The sequence below is a fragment of the Macaca fascicularis genome, chromosome 15, assembly GCF_037993035.2.
Source record: "Macaca fascicularis isolate 582-1 chromosome 15, T2T-MFA8v1.1".
NCBI lineage: Eukaryota > Metazoa > Chordata > Mammalia > Primates > Cercopithecidae > Macaca > Macaca fascicularis.
Window position 1 is genome coordinate 69,120,409 of NC_088389.1, and position 21,408 is coordinate 69,141,816.

At 36.4% G+C, this 21,408-nt stretch overlaps 1 pseudogene; it reads left to right on the forward strand.

Moving 5' to 3' along the window:
- Positions 1-8,024: 8,024 nt before the first annotated feature.
- On the forward strand, positions 8,025-20,320 carry LOC102130009 (NAD-dependent malic enzyme, mitochondrial pseudogene; annotated as a pseudogene).
- Positions 20,321-21,408: the final 1,088 nt, after the last annotated feature.

The window sequence follows — 21,408 nt, forward strand, 5'->3', positions numbered from 1 at the left end:
TTTTGGTTTTAGTTCTGTTTATTTGCTGAATCACACTGTTTGATTTGCACATATTTAACCAAGCTTGCATACCAGGCATAAAGCCTACTTGACCATGGTGGATTAGCTTTTTAAAGTGCTGCCAGATTTGGCTTGCTAGTATTTTGGGGGGATTCTTGCATCTGTGTTCATCAGGTATATTGGCCTGAAGTTTTCTTTTTTCATTGTGTCTCTGCCAGGTTTTGATATCAGAATAATGCTGGCCTCATATAATAAGTTAGGGAGGAGTCTCTCCTCCTCATTTTTTTGGAATAGTTTCAGTAGTACTGGTACCAGTTCTTTTTAATAAGTCTGGTAGAATTTGCCTGTGAATCTGTATGGTCCAAAGCATTTTCTGGTTTGTAGGCTTTTTATTACTGATTCAATTTAAGAATTCATTATTGGTCTGTTCAGGAATTCAATTTCTTACTTGTTCAATCTTAGCAGATTGTATGTTTCCACGAATTTAACCAAATTTTTTCTGGGTTTTCCAGTTTGTGTGCCTACAGGTGTTCATAATACTCTGAGGCTTTTTTTGGCATTTCTGTGGGGTCGATTGTAATATCACCTTTGTCATTTGGATCTTTTCTCTTTTCTTCTATATAAGTCCAACTAATGGCCTGTGAACCTTATTTATCCTTTCAAAAACAAACTTTTGATTTCAATGATATTTTGTTTGTTTCCTTGTTTCTCCATTTCTTTCAGTTTAGCTCTGATTTTGGATATTTCTTATTTTCTACTGGCTTTGGGGTTGGTTTGCTCTTGTGTTTTGGTTTCCTCTAGATGTGCTGTTAGGTTGTTAATTTGAGATCTTGCTAATTTATTGATACGGGTGTTTAGCACTATAAACTTTCCCCTTAATACTGTTAAGCTGTGTCCCAGAGATTCTGGTATGTTATTTCTTTGTTTTAATTAGTTTCAAAAAATTTATTGACTTCTTTCTTAATTTTATTGCTTACCCAAAAGCCATGCTCCACTGCAGCTGTTCTAATGCCAAATCCTCTAGGTTCCACACAGGCTGGAGTCCTGTCCCTGCCAACTCTCTAAGCATCTCTTCCTACCTACTTAAATGTCTGTGGAAGTTGTGGGGTCTCCTGCAGCCAGGAATCCAGAGTTCCGTGGAAAGAGTGAGCCATTCCTCACCTGTTTAACCTAACACCTTCCCCAGCAGACACTCAGGGCCAGAAATGAGTCTCGGTGCTTGACAATTCTGTGCACGTTTGCCAGCTTCCTGCCCCTTCAGCCTAGAGTCTGTGTCCTCCCTCCGTCCACTCTCAATGCCTTTCTTCTGAAGATCTGCTTGCAGTGTTCCAGTCTTCTTAATTGTCTGGTCTCTTGGTGGGAGAAGCTCTTCCTGGATGCTTCTAGTAAGCCATCTTAATTTTAAATGTTATAACCACACACACAAAAAATGGTAAGTATGTGAGGTGATGAATTTTCTCATTAGGTTGATTTAATTATTCCACATTAACATGTATTAAAATATCACATTGTGTCCCAGATACATATATACTATAAAATTACAAATAATACAAATTTATAATATATAATTATAAATAATAATTTTCCCTTCTCAAAAACAACAAAAATAACAACAAATACAAAATAATAATATAAGTAAAAGGAAAATTATGTGAGAATTAGTGTATTCAATAATCAGATTATATTGCTATCAATTCTTAAGATGTTCAGTCTGTATTGGAATCTGCCTCAGTCAGTCTACAAATGAGAAATCTTTATTTTAGTCAATAAAAATAAAAATATTCCCCTAAATATATAATTTTTAAATGGAATGGTTTCCATTTTGCCTAATTTCGGTTGAGAACAGCATGTAGTGGAGAAAAATACTGATTAATAATTTGAATTATAATTATTGGTCTTTCACTAGTTTTGAATTTAGACTATCATTTAAGCATCCTTAGGCCTCAACTCTACTGTAAGCAACATGCGATGATTAAGTAATTTACAAGGCACCTTTCATTTGGAACGCGTAATTTATGTGAGCTGCAGAGTTCCACTTCTGGCGTGGAGCACGAGGAGCTCTGTGATCTCCTTTTCAGTGAAACCAACATACCTGCTGAAAAGTGTTTTTAAAAAATTGAAGTTTTAAGATGTAATAGGATGAATAAATTCTGAAGATCTAGTATACATCATAGTGATTGTAGTTAATAATAATGTATCACATTCTTGAAATTCACTAAAATAGTACATGTTAAGTTTTTTTCAGCAACTATATATACAAAAAAAGTAATTATGAGAGGTGATGGGTATGTTAATTAACTTGATTGTGATAATTATTTCATAGTGTGTATCAAAAAATCACATTGTATGCCTTAAGTATATATAATTTTTAATTTTCAATAAAGCTGGAAAAAATACTTCTGCAAAGGAGAGCAAATTTAGTTGGATCAGGCTGTAGAGCAATTTATATCCAGGCCATTGTCAAGTACAATAGAGTAATCAACTAGTAATTTATAGAGCCCAACTGGAGTGTGATTGGGAAATAATACCACTAAAAGAGTCCCGCTGATGCTAGTCTCATCCCTGGGTGTGCGTGCCAAAGGCTATGCTGGCTAAAGAATGACTTCAGGGGTTTCTGATGGATGCTGTGGGCAGTAGTGGTGGATAGACTTCATTAAAAAAAATGAAGACATGCACAACCACAGCAAACTCTAATTAGAAAAGTCAATGTTTAGAATTGCTGTGTTTTCTAAAATATCCACTTTTAATGGCAAGTAATGAGACACACAATGAGACAGGGAATTGTGACACAGACATAAGAAAAATAGCCGACAACAAAAACTGCTTGAATGAGGGTGCAGATATCTGATTTAATAGGCAGAATTTTCAAAGGCACCACTACAAACACACTTAAAGAACTAAAGAAAACCTTTCTTAAAGAGTTAAAGGAAGGCATGGTGACAATGTTGCATTAAATAGGAACATAAATATATAGAAATTATAAAAAGGAAACAAATGAAAGAAGTTGAATGGTGTTGTAGCTAAAATAAAAAATTCACTAGAGGAGCTAAAAAATAGTTGTGAACTAACAAAAGAATCAACAATATGAAGATCGACTGACGTTAATTATGCACATGTGAAGAAAAGAAAGAATGAAGAAAACTGAACACAGCCTGAAAAAAATGTGGGACACTATTATATGCACCAAGATATGCATAGATAGTTAACAATGATGCATTAATATTGGTTAGTCAATTTTAATTACATTATGACAAATGTCATATGTCAATAATAATGCTAATGTCATATGTCAATAATAGGGAAAGTTGTAGGGAGGAGAAGATTAAGAGAACGTAGTATTTTCTGATCAATTACTCTATAAGCCTAAAACTGCTCTAAAAATATTCTTAAATTCTATAAATTTTTAAAAAGTTATTATATTCAAATGGACTAAAGTATCTTTAAATAAAAATGTGTGACTTATTGCAATCCTGAGGTAAATTTGATTCAATGCCAATTTAAACACACACACAGACATTCTGACCTCAAGAGATAAAAGAGCAGTTACTTAAAATGTTATTTTTTGCAAAGCAAATAAATTTAAATCATTTAAAAATGGTACACATAATGTCTAGGCCAGCTATATTAGGAATTATTACTTTGCACTTACATTTTTAGTTTTTTTAAGCTCTTGTGTCAAGATTTTATTTAAATGCAGACTATATATTCTAATGCAAAGATCTCCAGCTACATTTTTAGGACTATGGCACAAAACAGAACTGATTGTTTTCTGCTAATATAGTTTAACATATATAATCAAGTCCACATATATTTTCCACTGTAGAGACATCTGATTCAGATTCAAATATAGACTTAAATATGTTCCTTGTAATTCTATTTAAATTACTGAAAAGTAACAGGAATAGGTTATAACTTTCCAATAATTGGTTTCTTTGCAAGTATAGATAGCAGGTAATTGCATGCCCACTGAACTGTGTGAAAAGCAGGAAAATAAAGAATCTATTAAAAGACACTGGAAACTTTTCATGGAAAGAAACACAACTAAATAATAGTGTTAAATAAAAAGAATTTTAATATTCTTTCATTTGAATCCATGGTTCTTTTTTAAATAAGAAAATAGCAGAATTAGTTCCTTAACAGTTGAAAATCAGAAAACATACAGTTAAGCAGTTTTATATGTAACACTTTAAGGTGAAAGTTTATAATATTAGAAATAATATTATAGGCTAATATTAGAGAAAAACTTTTTAAAACATTAAAAGCTATTGAAAAGTGAAAAATCATTGGCATCAAAAGTTTGCTATATATCGCCGGATGCAGTGGTTCACACTTGTAATCCCAGCGCTTTGGGAGGCTGAGGTGGGTGGATTACAATGTCAGGAGTTTGAGACCTGTTGCGGGAAGTCAGGGACCCCGAATGGAGGGACCTGCTGAAGCTGTGACAGAAGAACATAAATTGTGAAGATTTCATGGACATTTATTCGTTCCCCAAATTCATACTTTTATAATTTCTTATGCCTGTCTTTACTACAATCTCTGAACATACATTGTGAAAATGTCATGGACATTTATCACTTCCCCAATCAATACTCTTGTGATTTCCTATGCCTGTCTTTACTTTAATCTCTTAATCTCGTCATCTTCGTAAGCTGAGGATGTATGTCACCTCAGGCCCCTGTGATGATCATGTTAACCGCACAAATTGTTCATAAAGCATGTGTATTTAAACAATATGAAATCTGGGCACCTTGAAAAAAGAACAGGATAGCAGCGATGTTCAGGGACCAAGGGAGATAACAATTAGGTCTGACTGCCTGGGAGCTGGGTGGAACAGAGTCATATTTCTCTTCTTACAAAACCGAATAGGAGAAGTATCGCTGAATTCTTTTTCTCGGCAAGGAACAGCCCAGAGAAACAGAATGCATTCCCAGGGGGAGGTCTCTAAAATGGCTGCTCTAGGAATGTCTATCTTATACGGTTGTAGATAAGAGATGAAATAAACCCTGGTCTCCCATAGCGCCCCCAGGCCTATTAGGATGAGGAAATTCCTGCCTAGTAAATTCTAGTCAGACTGGTTGTCTGCTCTCAAACCCTGTCTCCTGATAAGATGTTATCAATGACAATGCATGCCCAGTGGGACATGAAACTTCATTAGCAATTTTAATTTTTCCCTGGTCCTGTGATCTCACTCTGCCCCCATTTGCCTTGTGATATTTTATTGCCTTGTGAAGCATGTGATCTCTGTGACCCACACCCTATTCATACACTCCTTCCCTTTTGAAATCCATAATAAAAACTTGCTGGTTTTGTGGCTCAGTGGGCATCATGGAACCTGCCGACATGTGATGTCTCCCCCAGACACCCAGCTTTAAAATTTCTCTCTTTTTGTACTCTTTCCCTTTATTTCTCAGACTAGCCAACACTTAGAGAAAATAGAAAAGAACCTACATTGAAATATTGGGGGCTGGTTCCCCGATAGAGACCAGTTTGGCCAATGGGGTAAACCCCATCTCTACTAAAAAAAAAAAAATACAAAAATTTAGCCAGATGTGGTGGCACTTGCCTGTAGTCCCAGCTACTCAGGAGGCTGAAGCAGAAGAATTGCTTGAACCCAGGAGGCAGAGGTTGCAGTGAGCCAAGATCGTGTCACTACACTCCAGCCTGAGCAAGAGAGTTGAGACTGTCTCAAAAAGAAAAAAAAGTTTGCTATATATTATGAATGCAATGTTTATAACTAAGAGGATTTGCAATATAATTAGTATTTAAAGAAACTAGAATTTTAAATCTATATCCACTATCTATTTTTTTCTTTTTGATATAATGGAATTTCTTATTTCTTTCACTCTTTGCTTTCTTCACCCACTTACTCTCCTTATATACTTTCAGTGGCCCACACTTTTTCCTCTTTGCTCAGTGATTTTGGAAACACATGTAAAGTTACATATACATTTAGTGAATTTTGCCTGTATTTAGTATCTCTGTGTAATCTATGGAGAAGTTAAAAAGAATGAGAGAGAGATTCATTTTGTTAAAACTCAATGATCTCATTATGATCCAAAAAATCCTTATTTTTATACAACATTCTATGATAGGTGTCGAAAATTCATTTTACTCTCAACAGCTTTACCACTAAGCACTTTGAAGTATTGTTTCTACAATAACAGTATTCTTTAAAATACTGGGTCCACATAAGGAAGTTATGATAGTAAGAATTCTGCAAAAGAAGTTTTCTGTGTTTATAAAAAGACAGCTTAAATAGGAAAATATTTCCAAAACTACAGTGCCTGGTGTCAGTATCCTATTTCAGTTTGTTTCACGCTAGCTTGCCACCCTTTACCATTACTCATAAAATAAATGCATACTTCATTTTATCATCTTTTGCTTCATTGTGCTTTGCAGATATTTTATTTTCTTACAGTCTAATGTTTCTGACAATCCTATGTCAATCAAGTCTATAAGTGCCATTTTTCCAAAAGCATGGGCTCACTACATGTCTGTGTTGCATTTTCATAATTCTTGCAATATTTCAAACTTGATTATTATTATTACTATTATATCTATTATGACGTGCTTTGATCAAAGATCCTTAATGTTACTATTGTGTTTTAGAGCACCAAGAACCACACTCATATAAAATGGCAAACATAATCAGTAAATTTTGTTTGTGCTCTGACTGTTCTATGAATCAGCCATTTGTAGAACCCTATCTCTCTCTCTCTTCTCTCTCTCTCTCTGTCTCCCTATTCTTTGAGACACAACAGCATTAAAATTAGGTCAATCAATCACCTTACAATGGCCTCTAAGTGTTCAAGTGAAAGTAAGAGTCACACATGTCTCACTTTTAAGCAAAACTATAAATAATCAAGCTTAGTGAGGAAGGCGTAACAAAAGCCAAGACTGACTGAAACCTAGGTTTCTTGTGCCAAACACTTAGTCAAGTTACGAATGCAAAGAAAAAGTTCTTTAAGGAGATTAAAGGGCTACTCCAGCAAATACACAAATAATAAGAAAATGAAGCAACCTCATTGCTGATATGGAGAATGTTTGACTGGTGTGGATAAAAGATCAAATAAGCCACAATGTTCCCTTAAGCCAAAGCCTAATCCAGAACAAGGTCATAACTTTCCTCAATTCTATCAATGCTGAGAGAGGTGAGAAGACTGCAAAAGAAAAGTTTGAAGCTATTAGAGGGTGGTTCATCAGGTTTATGGAAGGAAGCCATCCCTATAACATGAAAGTACATGGTGAAGCAGGACGTGTTGATGTAGGAGATCTAGCTAAGATCATTGATGAAGGTGGCAAACAACAACAGATTTTCAACCTATACAAAACAGCCTTCTATTGGAAGAAGATGCTATTTAGGGCTTTCATGATTAGAGAGAAGTCAATGACCGGCTTCTAAGCTTTGAAAGACGGGCTGACTCTCTTGCTAGGGGCCAATGCAGCTGATGGATTTAAGTTGAAGCCAATGCTCATTTGTCATTCCAAAAAAATCTGAGGGCCCTTAATAATCATGCTAAATCTACTCTGTCTGTGTTCTTCAAATGAAACAACAAAGCCTGGATGACAGTACATCTGTTTACAGCATGGTTTACTGAATACGTCAAGCTCACTGTTGAGATCTACTGTTCGGAGATAAAAAATAATAATAATAATAATTTCAAAACACTATTACTTATTTGACAATACACCTGGTCATCAAAGAGCTCTGATGGAGTCGAGATGAGAGCTCTGATGAGTTGAGATGGAGTCGAGATGACCATGCCTGCTAACAGAACGTTCATTATGTAGCCCATGGATCAAGGAGTAATTTTGAATTTTGAGTCTAATTAATTTAAGAAATATATTTTGTAAGGCTACAGCTGCCATTGATAGTGATTCTTCTGAAGAATTTGGGAAAAATAAATTGAAAACCTCTGGAAAGAATTCACAGTTCTAGGTGCCATTAAAAACATTTGTGATTTATAATGGAGATCAAAAATGCAACATAAATAGGAGTTTGAAAGAGGTTGATTCCAACCCCTATGGGTGACTTTGAGGATTTGAAGACTTCGGTGGAGGAAGGAACCACAGATGTGATGTAAATAACGAGAATAAATTGAGAAATAGAATCTGTAGCTGTCACAGAATTGCTGCAATCCCATGATGAAATTGAACAAATGAGAAGTTGCTCCTTACAGATGAGCAAATAAAGTGATCTCTTGCAATAGAACCTGCCCTTGGTGAAGATGCTGTAAACATCATTGAAAAAACAACAAAGGATTTAGAATATTTTATGAACTTAGTTGATAAAGCAGTGGCAGGGTTTGAGAGAAGTGACTTTAATTTTGAAGGAATTTCTACTAGGTAAAATGCTATTAGGCAGCATTTCATTTTATAGAGAAATCATTTGTGAAAGAAAGAGTCAATCAGTGGAGTAAACTTCATTGTTGTTTTATTTAAATAAATTGTCACAGACGTCCCAGCCTTCAGCAACCACCACCCTGATTAGTCAGTAGCCAACAACAGGAGACAACTCCCTCCACCAGCAAAAAATTAGGACTCCCTGAAGGCTCAGATAATTATTAGAATTTTATATCAATAAAATATTTCTAAGTTAAAGTATAAAAAATGTTTTAAACATAATGTTATTGCACACTTAATAGGCCATAATATAGCATAAACATACATTTTATATGCACTTAGAAAGCAAAAAATTTGTGTTGCTCTCTATCATAGTGGTCTGAAATCAAACCTGCAATATCTCTGAGGTATGCTGGTGTAGACAAAAATCCTTTCTATATAGTATTCTCTGGGAAGTCAAGTTCTCTTGTTCTTATGAGTACTTGGGGACATGAACATTTAATGTTATTTTTTATTGAGTTCACAAGTATACTTGTGGTATTGCTGAACATATTAAAAATGTTATTTTGAGAAAACAATTCAGCAAGTCGTACAGAAACATATAAAATAGATTACAACGGCCGATTAGCCTTTAATGAAGTCCAGCTAAAATTGAATAGGTTGTAATAACATTTCCTGATAGCTACATTTTGAAGGGTTAGGAAAAAAGAGCAGCAATAAAAACAAAGCGAAACTACAGATTCAGAACTACAGTAACTGCCTTAGAAGTATTTCCCCTAGGAACAATAATTCTGGCTACTAGGCTAATTTCAACATCTCTTTTTCTCCTCTTTTCAAAAATAGTGTGATTAAGACCTTGCACTCTGTTTTTAAATATAATGTTCAAATTTTTCAATCTCAATATTTTCATGGCCGAAATTACCTCTTCACAGTGCAGCAAGAGAGAGAATGAGTGCCCATTGAAGGAGGAAGCCCCTTGTAAAACCATCAGATTTGTGAAAACTCACTCACTATTATGAGAACAGCATTCGGGAAACCAGCCCCATTATTCAATTATCTCCACCTGGTCCCGCCCTTGACATGTGGGAATTATTACAACTCAAGGTGACATTTGGGTGGGGACACAGAGCCAAACCACATCAAATAATGACAACCAAAATGCCAACAATACAAACTCAATTCTGTAAATGATGAAATCGGAATAATAGGTCATAAAGGGTTTAGCAACAGTAAAAAAAAAAAAAAATGGCCAGGCACAGTGGATCATGCCTGTAATCCCAGCACTTTAGGAGGCTGAGGGAGGAGTATCACTTGAGTCCGGAAGTTTGAGACCAACCTGAGTAGCATAGAGAGACCCCATCTCTACACAAAATTTTTTTAAAAAACTAGCTGTGTGTGGTGATGTGTGCCTCTAATCCCAGCTAGTCGGAAGGCTGAAGTGAGAGGATCACTTCAGCCCAGGAGGTCAAGACAAGCTTGGACAACAAAGTTAAACCTTGTCCCCTACGCCAATAAAAAATTAGCTGGGCATGGGGACACAAGCCTTTGATCCCAACTACTCAGGAAGCTGCGGTGGGAGTCTCACTTGAGCCAGGTAGTATGAGACTGTAGTGAGCTATGATCATGCTATTGCACACTGCAGCCTGGAGCCTGGGCAACAAAGTGAGAGACTGTTTCCAAAAAAAAAAAAAAAAAAAGAAAAGAAAAAAAGAAAGAAAAGATCAAAAAGAATAAGTATAAGCATTAGATTTATCTGAGGTTTTAGTTTCAATAAGAGCTGGGAACATTTACTTAACCTCCCAGTCCTGAGTTTCTCAAATTAAAATGTGCTAATGATGCCTACATTACTGTATTGTTGTAAGGATTTATTTATTGAAAAAAAATTATTAAGAATCTGTTACATATCTAGTATAGTTCTAGCTAATGGGCATATATTAAAAAAAATATAGCCCTTAACGAGTTTACAGTCTAGGGCATCAAGAAAGACAAATGTGTACAAATCCGTGGACAAACATGCAATAGCGACTGTGATAGATACGCAGAATTCAACAGATAAAGAAGGGTTGATTACTTCAAAATGGGTTTCTGGAAAAGACATATCTTCCACCGGACAAAGGTGAAAGGGGTTGCAAGGATTTAACCTGCTGAATTGCAGGTTTACTTAATGAATGACAGTTAGTGTTATTATTGCACAACTTCAGTTCAAAGTTTTGCAAAGTGATGAGGTTGTGATCATGTCTCGAATTGTATCATCGGGAGTAAGGCTACAGCATGGGGTTTGTTGGAATGTAGAACAAAGAAGACTTGAAGCCAAGATTTATGTGATGACTGTCTAGGAAGAAAGAGGATTGCAGAAGTTTGCAACCTATTACAAAGCAAAAGTAATGGAAAAGAAGTACCAAAGTTATGACTCAGCAACTAAGAACACACACACACACACACACACACACACACACACACACACACCCCTTGAAATGGTATTAAGTGTAAAAGAACTGTATGTGTTGAAGGCCAGCAAACATGTAGGTGTACAAAATTACTTCCAACATAAAGCTCCCGTGAATGAGTGTGCAACAATCAGCGCTCTGAGGAAGAAAAATTCGAGATCTTTTTTCAATAAATGGGAAGTATGATTGACTTACAATGGAATGTTAGTGGTTTTGAATGCTGAATTGCTTCCTCTGGGATCCCTGGCTGTTGGGTCATGGGAGATATGTTGCTACGAGTACAGAGAGTATGCAAGGACTTTATTCATTTATCCTTTTTATATGTGAGGCCAACACATTTAGATCGTTTCACCTGTAAAGAGAAGTAAACAGATTTGTTTTTTAAATAACCTAGCAAAAGCCTTTTGATGTAAATAAGTAATTATCTTTCTAAAGCCTGTAAGCAAAGTAAGAAAGGTCAAGTGAGAAAAACCTGTTGTAATTTAGATTCCCACCTTGGTTTTCAAAAGCAAAATGTGTAATTGGTGAACAGTGTAGGAAAGGACAAAAAGATCAAGCTAATTACTCACTTGTCCAAAGTCCAGACTTTATAGATAACTGTTTAAATTTTTCATGCTCAAAAAAATTTATTTTTGCCACTTTGAATCAGCAATCATGTAAAGATTATATTGAAATAATATTTTACTCTCATACTAAAAAAGTAAAACAAATTCACTTTTTAGTAGTCTAAATTAAAGTCACATATATTATCTAGCAAATCTAAATAATTTAAACAGGTTCTAATAAAAATATGGTTAAATAATTATAGATTAAATAAATAATATACATATATGTATATATGTATCTATATGTAATTTTGTTTTTCAAAATAAGACTGTGCTCACAGGTATTGTGCTTTGAGATAAAATCAGCTCAATCACTTTGTATCATTGAATTGATGGTTTGCTCAGGTGAAACCAAAACATTTCAGCAAGAATTTTTAAGGAGATTTTTCCTCAATTATTTAAATGTTGTTTTTCTTGTCATGTGCTGATGGCATTTTTGTTATTTTATAGAGATACAGGTAGGTTGCATAGTGACTATTACCCTTCAGTTAATTTGTTCACCATTTTGTTCATTTGTTTGCTTCTGTGTTGTTTCTGTGATGACTTATATACAAAATTTTTAAAAGGTGTTTTAGAATTCAACCTCTGTCTGCAGTTAGCATGTTTTGAAAATTATTAGAGGGTTTTAATGAGCCTTCAGACACATCCAACATATCCCCCACCCCCCGCCCCCCAAACAAAACTTAGCTACAAATAGAGCACGTTTTCCTTTATGTGATAAGTCCATGCAGATCTCAGCCATATAACTCTTCTGTTGGGTTACTTTGGGGGAAAAAAAGCTGCTTTGTTATTTAAATTTATGGTGTCATTATTATTATTATTTTAAAATGTCTACTTTTCTCTGACTGTTAGAGCTAAATGAGAAAAAAAGAATCAATCTGTGAAATCTTTACTGAGTTAGGGAACAGATAAGTGCTTCAAATATATATGTGATGCTGCTTTGATGAAAGAATTTTTCCCTTAGTCCTAGTTGTAATAGAAAATAGTGACTTTTTTTGTAGTAGGAATCTCTTCTTTTTTAATCGTTTTTGAAGAATTTGGCCTCTATCATTAATTTCTGGCTCTGAAATTATTTTCAGGCACTCAAATAAAATAGATATCCAGCATCAACATATAGAATGCAGCATTTTAAAATGGAAGTATTTGGATATGCCATGTGAAAGTTGAGAATCCTGCTTAAAGGAAGAGTAAAAATAAAAATGAACAAAGCAGAAAGTCCATCAAATTCACTTTGTTTTGAATCATTTATATTTGAAATTACAGCTCCATTTTTTACACTCAATATGTGTTTTATAATCATCAATTTAGGGTTGATGAAGATGGTCTGCCATCCTAAATCTCTATTTCTCTACCATAAAAAGCCTTTTCAATAATAGAATGCTTTTCAATAATAAAATACAGGCCTTATTTTATGTGAGTATAATCTAATCATTTGCTTTAAGTTAATACTCTTTATTGTAAATGAGCATTTGTGATCAGAACTGTAAAAACACAACAAGAGATATGGTTTCAATTGCTGCCTTCTTATTTTTATGCCAACTTCATCCCCACATTAATTTGGACAGATAGATGTCTCTTGTTTCTTAAGAAATACAAGGCATCAGACTTAACATGTTTTAAGAGAACTGTGCTTCTTGACCCACCAACTTTGACTATCCAATGTCCTCTTCTTCATATTTTACTTAAACACTTCCTTTGGATTTTTAACACCTTTTTAAATTTTTTGCCTAGAGAAGGCAGCATACTCTATTTTAGGGATAACCTTGTGTTCCTATTTACTGTAAATTGTAATTAGTCAGTTATGAAAAGTGTGTAGCCAGGGAAATAATTGTAAACTGTAAACTCACAATGAGCCAAATCTCATTCAGCAGGGGTAGGTGAGTGAGCAGAAATGACTGCCTGGAAAGGCAGAAGGATGCATTCTATCTTCCAGAACTTCAAAGTTTCAGAGTAACTATAGTGTATCTATGGGACTGACAGTGGCAGATAACTGTGAAACAATATTTCCCGGTCTCCCAACTTACACATCACTCTTTTAACCCTGAATACAAACATTTTTATCTTGACATATTGCCCCCCCAAAAAACTGTGAATGTGGAGAGATTAACTTGAAATTTCCTTTATTTCCAGCATTCTAGTCTTCGAGATAAAATCTTACAAAAAAATTTCACAATTATCTAGATAATTCTGCTGCTTTTTCCCATTTACACTTTACCCTCTTTGAGAGCCACTCATTTTTATTTTTATTTCTTTCCCATGATAACTATCCTATGTGATGTTCATTTCCATTAGGTTCTTTTTACCTAACGAGATATTTTATTTTAAGATTTTAAGGCAAAGAGATAAACATGACTGGTAAAAGAAAGTGAGAAGAAATATTGGGGCAATGTAGATGCCTTTCATACTCTGCCATATAAGTACCTATTTTGTATGTTTCTGATATAAGTCTAGTGAAAGTGCAAAATGCCATACTTGAACCAGCATGAGATGTACACTATCTGTGGGAAAATAAGCCATTTACATCTTTATTGCTAATTAGTCCCGGCCCCACTGTCCTTTACCAGGAAAACGTCTTGCTGCCGCCAACATACCTTTAACAAGTAGAGGGCTCCCTCCTGTGGGCAAGTAGCTGAAACAGTATCCATGGTAACAGACAATTCCAAACTTGGCAATCAAACACTGGCTGAGAAATCTCATGATATTAGAAAAAGAAGATGAGAAATGGAAAAGAACCTAGAAAAGTGAGACGTGAACCTAAAAAACAATGGTGATGGAGACTTTTTAAAAAAAAACAATGGAATAGTTGCTAGAATGAAGGAGGAAATGGACCAGGAATGGATATAGTAATTAAATAATGGAAAGGGAATGAAAGAGGAGGTGATTGGAGAAGTAACATATTAACATAGGCACATGCTGAACTCGATAACCATGAAACATTTAGTCATCTAAATGTATGATAGTAAAAATTTAGAAATGTGAAAAAAGTGATTGTTAGTGCAGTGAACACGTTAAATATTGAAATAATTATTAGCATTTGTATAATGTTTTTCTGGTATTGACCACCCTATCATATTATTCTCACATATATTCAAAAGAACAAAACATCCACATTTTACTGATGATGATAACGTTGAGGTACTAACACTAATAACAGTTTCTAATCTAGGAATGTCATAACAAGTGATAACTATTATATTACTACATGGGTGAGACACTATTCTAAAAAAAATTTGTGAATTATCTATTTAACAATATTAATATATAGCAAGTTAAAAAGCCATTAAAAAGGAGGGCGTTTGGCATATTTAACATTCAGCAAGGAGGTCTGTGACTAGGGGAAAAGACCGAATGTGTAGTAGGAAAATGAGGTTAGATAAATAACAAGGGCTAAAATAAGTAGGACTTTAATAAGTTATTGTAAGGTCACAGCTTTACTCTGAGCAAGTGTAAAGTCTTTGAAGCACTGAATGAAGAGTAGCGACATGATACAATGTGTCTTTTTAAAAAGCATCTTTCCCCTGCATATGGCAAATAGAATTGTAGATAACAAATATGAAAACAATGGGACCAAATAGAAGAATAATGAAAAAAATGCCAATGAATGTTGATGGTGGTTTGAATATGAGAGATTGTGGTGTGAATGGAGAGGGTCATTTTGTACTTGTATTTTGAAGGAATATACAGCAGGATTTGCTCACGAATTAAATGTAGAATATGAGAAGAAGAGCATAAACAAGAATGACTTCAAAATTCTGAGTATAAGGTCCTTGAAAAATGGAGTCGTCATTTAATAAGATGGGGTAGACACTAGAAAAAGCAAGTTTAAGAAAATAAATGGTTTATATTTAACATATTAATGACTTTTTATTGGACATCTACTTAATATGGGATTTTCAGAAATCAAAGCTTGAAGCAAAAGTTTACGTGTAAATGTGCTGTTCGAAAGTGCAATCATTGAGAAGCAAGTGTGAAGGAAAGGGGAAATAAGGTAGGAAAGGAACAAGAACAAATATTGGTGCATAACTGGGTTATCTGATTATTGGGTCAAGCTCCTATCAATAACTCAAACTCACAGGATTTCCAAGAGGTCATATAATACAAAGCACTGCAAAGGAGAGGTCCAGGAGGAAGAAGGGATATGAATTTCTCCACCAATTATTTTTCTGCAATCACAGATTAACCTCAAGAGTAGTAACTACTCGATACCTCCAAATTTTGTATTTATGCGCAATAAGAATATGGTATATGCTTCAGAAACAGTAGAGAAGCCGTGAGATGGGAAATAAAGCATAGCATTAAGGGCAAGTTGTAAAGCACTGTCTGGCTGTTCTCATAGTGAGTTTGTTGCCTCAGCCATTGACTGGATTAAAATCAGACTAACTTGGTGTATTAGTCTATTCTCACACTGTTATAAAGAAATATTGGAGACTGGGTAATTTATAAAGAAAAGAGTCATGATTGACTCACACATTTGCAGGCTATATAGGAAGCATAGTGGATTTTGCTTCTGGGAAGGACTCAGACAGTTTCCAATTATGTTGGAAAGCAAAGGGGAGTTAGGAGCTTCACTTGACTGCTACAGGAAGAAGAGAGAGAAGGGGCAGGTGCTACACACTTTTAAGCAACCAGATATCATGAGAACTCACTATTGTGATGATAACACTAAGTGGGGGTGGTGTTAAATCATGAGAACCTACCTCCATGATCAAATCACCTCCCACTGGGCCCCAACTTCAGCACTGAGGTTACATTTCAACATGAGATTTGGGCGGGGACACAGAGGCAAACCATCATTCCACACCTGGCACCTCTGAAATCTCAAGACCTTCTCACACTTCAGAATACAATCATGCCTTCCCAACAGTCCACCAAAGTCTTAACTCATTCTAGCATTAACTCAAAAGTCCACAGTCTGAAGTCTCATCTAAGACAAGGCTAGTCTGTTCCACTTATGAGCCTGTAAAATAAAAAACGAGTTAGTTACTTCCAAGATACCTTAGAGGTAAAGGCATTGAGTAATTACTCCCATTCCAAAGGGGAGAAATCTGCCAATTAAAGGAGCTACAGGTCCCATGCATATCTGAAACCCAACAGGACAGTCATTAACTCTTAATGCTCCAAAATAATCTCCTTTGACCCCATGTCTCACCAGGTCATACAAGTGCAAGGGGTGGGCTCCCAAAGCCTTGGGCAGTTTTACCCTTGTGGCTTTGACAATTTCAGCCCCCACAGTTTCTTTCAGGGGCTGGCATTGAGTGCTTGCTGCTTTTTCAGGTGCAGGGTGCAGGCTGTTGGTGGATCTACTATTCTGGGGTCTGGAGGATGGTGCTCCACTTCTCACAGTTCCACTAGGAAGTGCACCAGTGGGGACTCTGAATAGGAGATCTAACTCCAGATATCCCCTCTGCACTGCCCTGGTAGAGATTCCACGAGGGCTCTGCCCTGAAGCAGGCTTCTGCCTGGACATTAGGCATTTCCATATATCCTCTGAAATCTAGGTGGAGTGTTTCAAACCTCGACTCTTGCATTCTGTGCACCCACAGGCTTAACACAACATGGAGGCCACCAAGACTTATAACTTGTGCCTCTGAAGCAGTGGCCTGAGCAGTACCTTGTCCCCTTTTACCTATGGCTGGAGGTTGAGTGGTTGGGAAGCAGAGAGCATCCCAAGGCTGCACAGGGCAGTGGGGTCATGAGTCTGGCCCACAAAATCATTCTGTCTTTCTAGGCTTCATGGCCTGTAATTGGAGGGGCTGCCACAAAGGTCTCTGAAATGCATTTGAGGTCTTTCCCTATTGTCTTTTCTATTAGGACTTGACTCCTCTTTACTTATGCAAATTTATGCAACCTGTTTGAATTCCACCACTGAAAATGGGCTTTTCTTTTCTATGAAATGGACAGGCTGCAAACCTTTACCCTCTGCTTCTCTTTTAAATATAAGTTCTAGTTTCAGATCATTTCTTTACTCATGCATGTGAGCACAGATTGTTAGAAGCAGCCAGTGCGCATCTTGAGTGCTTGGCTACTCAGAAATTTCTCTCACCAGATACTCTAAATCATCACTCTCAAGTTCAAATTCTCTTATCCCTAGAGTAGGGGCAAAATGCAGTCAGGCTCTTTGCTAAAGCATAGCAGAAGTGACCTTTACTTCAGTTCCCAATAAATTCCTTATTTCCATCTGAGACCTCCTCAGTCTGGATTTCACTGTCCATAACACTATCAGCATGTTGGTCACAACCATTCAACAAGTCTCTAGGAAGTTCCAATCTTTCCCTCATATCTTCTTCTGAGACCTCCAATTGGGTCTCATAAGAACTCAGTATTGTGATGACAGCACCAAGGGGGAATGGTGTTAAACCATAAGAAACTGTTCTTCTGATCCAATGATCCCCCACCAGGCCCCACATACAGCATTGGAAATTACATTTCAACATGAGATTTAGGTGGGGACAGAGTTTCAAACCACATTATCTGATAACTAATGTGAAAGTGTAGAGACAATTGACCAAGGGCTCTGGGTAAAGTTAAGGCTGGCATCACATGAGATGTCTCCATGTGAGACATTAGCGGTATCAGTGCAATATTCAAATGTAGATAACAAACATGCAGTTAAAAGTATGAACCTGGGAAAATAGGACACCATAGATATATTCAAAAAATATTCCACGAATGAAAATTTTGATGTATTTCACTACATCATATCAATCATTTATGGCTAATAGAGTAAGAAAAAGAAAAAGAGAGAAAAATATTTGTAACAGATAATATAAAGTTTTAATTACCTTAATTTATAAAGAAGTCATATGAGTTAATTGAAAATGGCAAATACCTTCAATAGGAGAAAAAAAATTAAAAATAGAAAAGGATAATTTACGTTTAAAAAAAATCCAGTGGGCCATGGCCACTCGGCCCTGCCCCCCCTCACCCTCCACTCTCACGGGTCTACCTCAGAGTGTGGCACCTCTCGCGCCAGTGCGAGCCTGAGCTGGCGCGGACTCCAGGAGGCTCGCAGAAGGGGAGGGCCCGGCGATGCGAGAGCTGAGCATCGCCAGGACGGGAGGCAGGGTGCAGCCTCTTCGTCCGCAGCACCAACTGTTGTGTGGTGAGACCTCTGATGAAAGAAAAGATGTTGTCCCGGGTTAAGAGCAGTTTCCACCACTTGTACTTTGGCATGTCGATATTTGCACATAAAAGAAAAAGGCAAGCCATTTATGCTGAATCCAAGAACAAACAAGGGAATGGCATTTACTTTACAAGAACGACAAATGCTTGGTCTTCAAGGGCTTCCACCTCCCAAAATACAGACACAAGATATTCAAGCCTTAGGATTCCACAGAAACTTGAAAAAAATGACTAGCCCTTTGGAAACGTATATCTACATAATGGAAATACAAGAAAGAAATGAGAAATTGTTTTATCGAATACTTCAAGATGACACAGAGTTTAATGCCAATTGTATATACACCAACAGTTGGTCTTGTCTGCTCCCAGTATGGACACATCTTTAGAAGACCTAAGGGATTATTTATGTCGATCTCAGACAGAGGTCATATTAGATCAATTGTGGATAAGTGGCCAGAAAATCATGTTAAGATTGTTTTAGTGACTGATGGAGAGAGAATTCTGGGTCTTGGAGAGCTGGGTGTCTATGAAATGGGAATTCCAGTAGGAAAAATGTGTTTGTATACAGTTTGTGCCTGAATATGGCCTGATAGATGCCTACCGGTGTGTATTGATGTGGGAACTGATAATATCGCACTCTTAAAAGACACATTTTACATAGGCTTGTACCAGAAACAAGATCGCACACAACAGTATGATGACCTGATTGATGAGTTTATGGAAGCTATTACTGACAGATATGGCTGGAACACACTCATTCCATTTGAAGATTTTGGAAATCATAATGCATTCAGGTTCTTGAGAAAACATCAATAAAAATACTGCACTTTCAATGATGATATTCAAGGGACAGCTGCAGTAGCTCTAGCAGATCTTCTTGCAACACAAAAAGTTATTAATAAACCAGTCTCCGAACACAAAATCTTATTCCTTGGAACAGGAGAGACTACTCCTGGAATTGCAAATCTTAAAAAAGTATGTCTATGGTAGAAAATGGCCTGTCAGAAGAAGAGGCACAAAAGAAAATCTGGATGTTTGACAAGTATGGTTTATTAGTTAAGGGGCGGAAAGCAAAAATAGATAGTTATCAGGAACCATTTACTTACCCAGTCCCAGAGAGCATACCTGATACTTTTGAAGATGTGGTGAATACAATGAGGACTTCAACTACAATTGGAGTTGCAGGTGCTGGCCATCTTTTCACTCCTGATGTAATCAGAGCCATGACCCCTATCAATGAAAGGCCTGTAATATTTGCATTAAGTAATCCTACAGCACAGGCAGAGTGCACGGCCAAAGAAGCATATACACTTACAGAGGGCAAGTGTTTGTTTGCCAGTGGCAGTCCATTTGGGCTAGTGAAACTCACAGATGGGAGAATCTTTACACCAGATCAAGGAAACAATGTATATATTTTTCCAGGTGCATCTTTAGCTGTTATTCTCTGTAATACCCAGCGTATTAGTGACAATGTTTTCCTAGAAGCTGCAAAGGCATTGACAAGCCAAATGACGGATGAAAAGTTAGCCCAAGGGAAACTTTACCCACCACTTGCTAATATTCAGAAAGTTTCTATTAACATTGCTATTAAAGTTACAGAATACCTATATGCTAACAAAATGGCTTTCCAATACCCAGAACCTGAAGACAAGGCCAAATATGTTAAAGAAAGAATATGATGGAGTGAATATGATTCCCTGCTGCCAGATGTGTATGAATGGCCGGAATCTGCTTCAAGCCCTCCTGTGATAACAGAATAGAAGCACTCCCCTGATAAATACTTCCTGTACTCCGGGGAACCCCTGTTTTTCAGACAAGAAGAGATAATGTCCTCAGTTTTATGGTGTTTTCTGTATTTTGTTCTCCTGACCACTTTGGTTAACATATTTTTTCCAAGTGTCTCCACATCTGTTGGGGTAGACCTGTTGACGGATTGCCGACCAGCACCCTACAATCAGTTAATTGTGATGCTTTAATTCTAACATAAATACCATACCACATCCAGGAGACAGAAAGTTTGTTTGTCAATGTCTTCACTTGTACTCTAATTCAGACTTTCCAAAGTACTTGCTATTTACTATTATGGATACTAATCTTCTCTCACCTAGTTCTTTTAGAGCTACTAAAATAGAAATTTACTTTTATGTATAGAAGTACAGAATTTGGGAAAGAAACTAAATTTTCACCAAATTACAAGGAAAAATGGTCAGTATCTAAAAATGTTCTTCTATGTCTTGCTTCATCTTACCTTCATACTCTGAAATTCTCTTATAGCAGACAGAGCTAGGGAAATATTAAAAATGTACCCTATTTATTTTCTGGAACTAAATCAAGGCTTAAATATAACATTATGAGAGTAATGGGAACTGTTGCTGCTTTTAAATAAATAAAAGTCATTGTTTTCAACAGTGTATAAAAATCATAGTGAGGACTGGGAGCGGTGGCTCACGCCTGTAATCCCAGCACTTTGGGAGGCCGAGGCGGGTGGATCACGAGGTCAGGAGTTCGAGACCAGCCAGGCCAATTTGGTGAAACCCCGTCTCTACTAAAAATACAAAAATTAACTGGGCATGGTGGCGTATGCCTGTAGTCCCAGCTACTCAGGAAGCTGAGGCAGGAGAATCACTGAGGCAGGGTTCAAACCCACGAGGCAGAGGTTGCAGTGAACCGAGATTGCACCACTGACTCTAGCCTGGGCAACAGAGAGCCCATTTAAAAACAAAAGAAAATAAACAAACAAAAAACATAGTGTAACCTTTTTAAAATAAATATCTTAAATTTTAAAAAAAGATCCTTTTTATGCCCTCCTGGTACACAGGTGGTGTTATCAATCTTGATATCTGAGTCAAATTTGAGTGTGTAGGCATCTATTCTGTCTCTGGGAAGCAATC